This window comes from Canis aureus, chromosome 35, assembly GCF_053574225.1.
Source record: "Canis aureus isolate CA01 chromosome 35, VMU_Caureus_v.1.0, whole genome shotgun sequence".
Taxonomy (NCBI): domain Eukaryota; kingdom Metazoa; phylum Chordata; class Mammalia; order Carnivora; family Canidae; genus Canis; species Canis aureus.
Genome location: NC_135645.1, coordinates 17,259,826 through 17,265,825, shown reverse-complemented (window position 1 = coordinate 17,265,825; position 6,000 = coordinate 17,259,826).

The window sequence follows — 6,000 nt, the reverse complement described above, 5'->3', positions numbered from 1 at the left end:
CCATCATTTTTCAAGCTTAAATTTGTTTTCTTTTGTTTCATTTTTGTGACCAGTATAACAAGATTAGCATTTAAAATTGTGCCAAGTGAATGTCTAATCATTTATTCTGACCACTTGCCTTCCTAAAGAGGCAACGGGTCAGAATAAATATTTCCTGAATATTAGTTCTTGCTTAGAGTTTCTAAATGTGTTGTCGAAAAAAAAATTATACTGGAAAAATACTACCACTTATGAAAATACAATCAAGAATTGGTTGAAGCCTGCCTTCGATGTTCAAATTACCATATCTGATTTCCATGTAAAATGAAGATGTATTTCAGCGATGTTTTATGTAACTTAGTGGGCTGCATCGGAAGGAAGTTGTAAATTAAGGGATTTGTAATGACATCTGATCTGAGGTATGCTACTTTTTAGAGAATATGAACAAGAGCAGAGTTTGTTATTATCAACTGTTTTTTAAAAAAATATTTTATTTATTTGAGAGAAAGAGCCTGAAAGAGCACAGAGGGAGAAGCAGACTCCCCACTGAGCAGGGAATCCTACGTGGGCAGGACCCTGGGATCATGACCTGAGCTGAAGGTGGACGCTTAACCTACTGAGCCACCCAGGAACACTTGTTATTTATTATAAACTTTTGGAGAACATTTCCTCCATTAATAGGTGGGCTAAATGACAAGATATATTGTATATATTACAAAGCAATATAAATGACTTTTGAAAAAAAAAATTGTCACTGGATTTCTTTCTTTCCCACCCCCACCCTTTCTTTTTTTCCACAACACCTCTGCTGCAATCACTCACTCAGACCCTGGGAAATAATATTTCCCTTCAGATTCCTGTTGCTCATTAGACTAGGTCTGGTCGACTCCATAGAATAATCATCACCACAGCCTATAATTGGCCATACAGAAAAAATACACACGTTTAACCATCTATTTGATTTCAGTGCTTGCTGGAAGCAGACACTGCAATTAAAGAGGAAAAAGAAACATGTGGAGATAAAAAGAGGAAAGAATAGAGAAAGCGGGCTACTGAGTAAGCGGGCTCAGGTCTCGCTTTACGTATAGGTATGGACTTTTCATTCATTCATTCAGAAACTATGTGTGCCTGAAATTAATAATACACTAAATGTTAACTAAATTGAATTTAAATAAAAAATTGCAACTATTTGTGCAATGCCTACCACGTGCCAGCTGGATGATAAACCATAAGGATAGCCTAAGGGAAATTAATAATTAGACAAAGAAGTATAAATCAGTGACTCCCAAGGGAAAAGAATAAGAAACAAAGGATCTCATGAAGGACCTTGGGGAAGCTTCCCGAGGACGTATCATTTGAGCTAAATTCTAAAGGAGGGTAATAGGAGAAGAAAAATCTTTTCTAGGAGTGGGTATAGTAGGACGAAGGCCTGGGTCACAAGGAAGCATGGTGAGTGAAGAGAAATTGAAAAGACAAAGTGTCCGGTATGATGAGAGCACAGGGGAAGCAGAGCATGAATGAGGCTTGAGCCCCAGACAGAGCTGGATGACTGAGGGCTCATGGAGCCTCATGCTAATGGTCTGTGGAGCGGTTCCAATTCCAAGGACCAACATGTTACCTCTCTCCAACATGTGCCACTGGGCTTGAAATCCTTTCACTGGCAGATGAAGCATACTGATCCCAAGCTGGTTGCCCAGACTGCTAATCAGGAATTTCGGCAGGAATTTGGATGGCAGACAAGCTACACAAAACGCTCTGATTCGAAAAAAGTCATCTTCTGCAAACTGGCGTGTAGTCCTGTCTTTGGGTGACTAAGGGGATGAACAGAATATCTGAAAGGAGGCCTGGAGACAAGTGAGAACACAGGAGTAACTGGTTGTTTTCTTTTCTTTTTAATATTCTTAGGAAAGGGGGCATCTGGGTGACTTAGTGGTTGAGCGTCTGCCTTCAGCTCTGGGCGTGATCCCGGGGTCCTGGGATTGAGTTCCGCATTGGGTTCCCCACAAGGAACCTGCTTCTCCCTCTGCCTGTGTCTCCACATCTCTCCTTGTCTCTCATGAGTAAATTAATACAATCTTTTTTTTTTCTTTTTTTTTAAATTAATACAATCTTAAAAAAAAAAAAAAAAAAACCTTAGGAAAGTAATACAGAGACGGATTTCAGACCATTATAACAAAGAATTTCCCAACAGTGTGGCCCAAAGATGGGTGGGCTCTCAAGAAGGAAGACTGTTCTTGTGCTTGAGATGTCCATGTACAGACTTGACAGATGGGTCAGAAGTCTAAAGCATAGATGGTGGATATTTAAATATACAGTAGCCAGGAAGTTTGACATTCTTGACATTCTTCTTCTTTTTAAACCATAACACTTATTGTGCGACTCATTGTTGAAATCCTTAAGATGAACTGGATGCCATGACAGCTGCCCTCTTAGGCTGAGGTGTTCCTTCAGGGAATCTGTGGCATATAATTTTTAGGTGCCTCACACGACCAGTCCCAGTGGTATTTTGTCTTTTAGCCTTGGCACTCCAGTGACACTTTCTCTTCCGCTTGCACATTTGCCATAGGTCCACTTTGGAAGGTGGTAGGCCTTACGGTCACAGCAGCAGCACAACATGTGCATCTTACTGTGACACTTTCTGAACAATGACATCTCCTTCATCATCTCATTTCTGTGGCCAAGACTGAAGAGGCCAGAAGAGAAGGCACCCATTCCTGATATCCTTTATTATACTGTGAACCTTCTCCTGCAACATTTGTTGCCTCGGTGGATATGAAACAACAAAACTTTAGAAAAATGACCCCTGGTTGTCAACAACAAAGGCAAAGATCCTTGAAGGACTCCAAACCATTCAATTTTTGTCCTAAACAGGATTTGGGGAATATATATGAAAAGCCAGGCTACAGTACTCCCTATTAAATATTCTTTAGATTCTTTCAGAGGCAAAAACTTAATATAAAATAATAAAACTAGAAGATTTCTGAAAATTGTCTGTGTTCTGGCCATTTTACGTACCTGATCCTAACCTGTAACCTGGTCCAAACCCAACTTAAACCTGGATAAGAAGGGAAAATCAAGAGGAGTGTAGCCCTCTGACATCAACCTTCTTCCCCATCTAATTCTTGAGTAGAATCTAGGAAGATCTCAAGGCCCATAATCTCCCCCTTGACCTAAGGAGCAGTAGAGAAGACATAGTCTCCATGGCCAAAAGTCAGATGAAAGTAGTACAATATAGTTAATGCTCCTGGAAAGCACTTGGATGTGGCACAGAGACTTGAAGAGATTTTGCTGTGGGAATAGAATGCCATAGTTGTGGCTTGGGTGAAGCAACAGTTGAAGACCAGAAGGGCAAGGTCATCAGAATGTGCTGTTCACTTGTATTAATTAGTTACTATAGACATCCATTTTGATTTCTTGTGCCTGTGCCATTTTGATTTTTAGATATTTTTAATATATTTTTATGATTATCCCTGATTACTACATAAGTCAACTGGAGATGTGACAACCTCCTATACACGGACACTCAACAAGTTTTCTAGACAGGTGAAAGAGAGAATGGAAGAGAGCTCATGAATTGAGTTTGCATTTCCATTAGCAGAAGAATGGCAATCCCGAATGGAATTTAAGGTCAGTTATAGAAAAATAATGGTGTTGCTCCCTACACACCCAATGGTGTGGACTGAGTCATATCTATGTATGAACATTTTTTTAAAATATTTTATTTATTTATGAGAGACACAGAGAGAGGCAGAGACATAGGCAGAGGGACATGCAGGATCCTGGTGGGGACCCCAATGTGGGGCTCGATCCCAGGACCCCAGGATCATGACCTGAGCCAAAGGCAGATGCTCAACCACTGAGCCACTATGTATGAACATTTTATACACATGTCTACACATACACACACACACACACACTCCCTAGAGTCTGTAGCAACATGTAGTAGTGGCCCTCTATGTGGATTCACTTTTTGTGACACTTATCAATAGAAGACAGGAAGTAAATCAGAAATTACTCATCGAAAACAAAAATCTCCTCCCCTTAGGAGAGGAAAACTTACTAACAGAAAGCAAAATTAATTCAACATACAAATATTTAGAAGTGATAACAAAATGCTGAGCCCAATCAACTTAAGAATTCTCCTGATAAATATCATGTAGGTGTCTGGATCAGCAAGGATGTTGTTGGTTTTATACAAGGTTTCCACCAAGTCAGAGTCCAATTCTCACAGGCATCCCAAGCCTAATGAACTGCTCACCAGAGCAGAACAGCCTAAATGCAATCCTTTTAAAAATCAACTGCAGTCACTTTAAGTCACCGAACAGTGGCAAGTTGTGCCCTGCCTCAGAGCCTGGCTGTCACAACCATTTCAACTAAAACACATCACCAAAGCGGGCACACACATGCCTTTGTCCACATCTGCCTGGTCCCCGATGCATATAATATTTATTGTCTTACAGTGCTGGGGAAAGAAGTAGAACAAGCTGTAAAAGTTAAAATAGTAGGCTATTTGGTGAGGTTGGTATTTCAGGAGTACAGGCTGGTTGGTAGTGAGGGGGCCACAGAAAGTCGCATTCATTGGTCTTGCTCATTTCCTATTCCTTATTTACGTTGCCTTTTGAGGCCACAGAGTAGGGGGCAGGGCTAGGAATAAAATCCTAGTCTTTGGACTTCAAATGAAGATAGCCGCTACTGTACCAAACTGCCTGTAATCATCTTGGGCAATGTGGGATGCTGGAGCTATTTGGGGGAAGTCAAATGAGTGGACCCCTCGCTCTGCTTGGCACAATGTTTTTCACCAAATGAACTGAGAACACAGGGACAGTGGTGAGATTCACTCTGTGGAGGGCAGATCAATAAGCCTACAAATAACTAGACAGAGAAAAGCAATTCTAATTAGGATCAGTGTCCCAAGAGGGGAAGAAGCCTGAAAAAAATTGTTACGACTATTATTCCAAGTGTGTATTGAAGTATCGTTCATTCTTGTTTCCTCAGTATCATTCCTTCATATAGATACGTTTTTAAATTCAAGGCAATTTTGACCTAGCTGGAGAGAGCATCAGATTCCACAGGGTAAGGGCTCAGTCCTACAAAGCTGCCCTCACCCCTCTTCAGATCCCAATTGTGAGCCCCAGGCTATTCCCTGACTGCTTACACACGGGAGATTTCAACGACCACTTCTTAGGTTCAGTTAACCTGCTAGAGCAGCTTAGAACTAGGGAAATGCTTGCTTACCTTTACCAGCTTCAACAGTCCAATGAAGAGATACGTGGGGCAAGTGTTTCACAAAGGAGCTTCAGTCCTGGTGGAGCTTGGGGCCCAACTGGTGACACGTGGGAGTGTTCTGGTTCCTCAAGCATGAAGCTCTCTGTAAAAGCACCAAAATGGTGTCTTCTTGGGTTTATATGGGGACTCCACTAAATAGCCATGACTAAATCACTGGCCATTGGCTGATTCAGTCTCCAGCCTTCTTCCCCTCCCTGGGCGTGGGGCATGGGCGGGGAGGGCGGAGAAATAAAAGTTCTAACCCCTTAAGCATACAGTTAGTCCTCCTGGCAACCAGACCCTGCCCTTGAGTGGGATCCAAAGTTGCCTTTTTAAATACCAAGACATCCATTTCCCCTTTGTGGCTCTGAAGTATTTTCAGGGACTGTGAACGAAGACCAAATCTACCTGAGAAATATCTTTAGGTCATCCAAATGACCAAATATATATATATATATTTTTTTATAAAGCATTATATCGCAAATCATAATAAAACCTTCTTCATATAGCTTCTATGGGGATCAAATGACAAGTGAAAGGCTCTTTTTTTAATTGGAACGTCCTGCACAAATGCTATTAGTTGCTGCTGAATTAAATTGAGTTGAATCAATTCCCTTTCAAGGTACTAATTTTGCCTTAGTGAAGAGAAGCATTGAGATTGGCGTGTGCACCTTTTATGGCCCTTTGATAGTCATGGGAAGACTTGGTAGAGGTATGATATGCATCTTATCTACGAGCATACGTTCATCGCTGTGT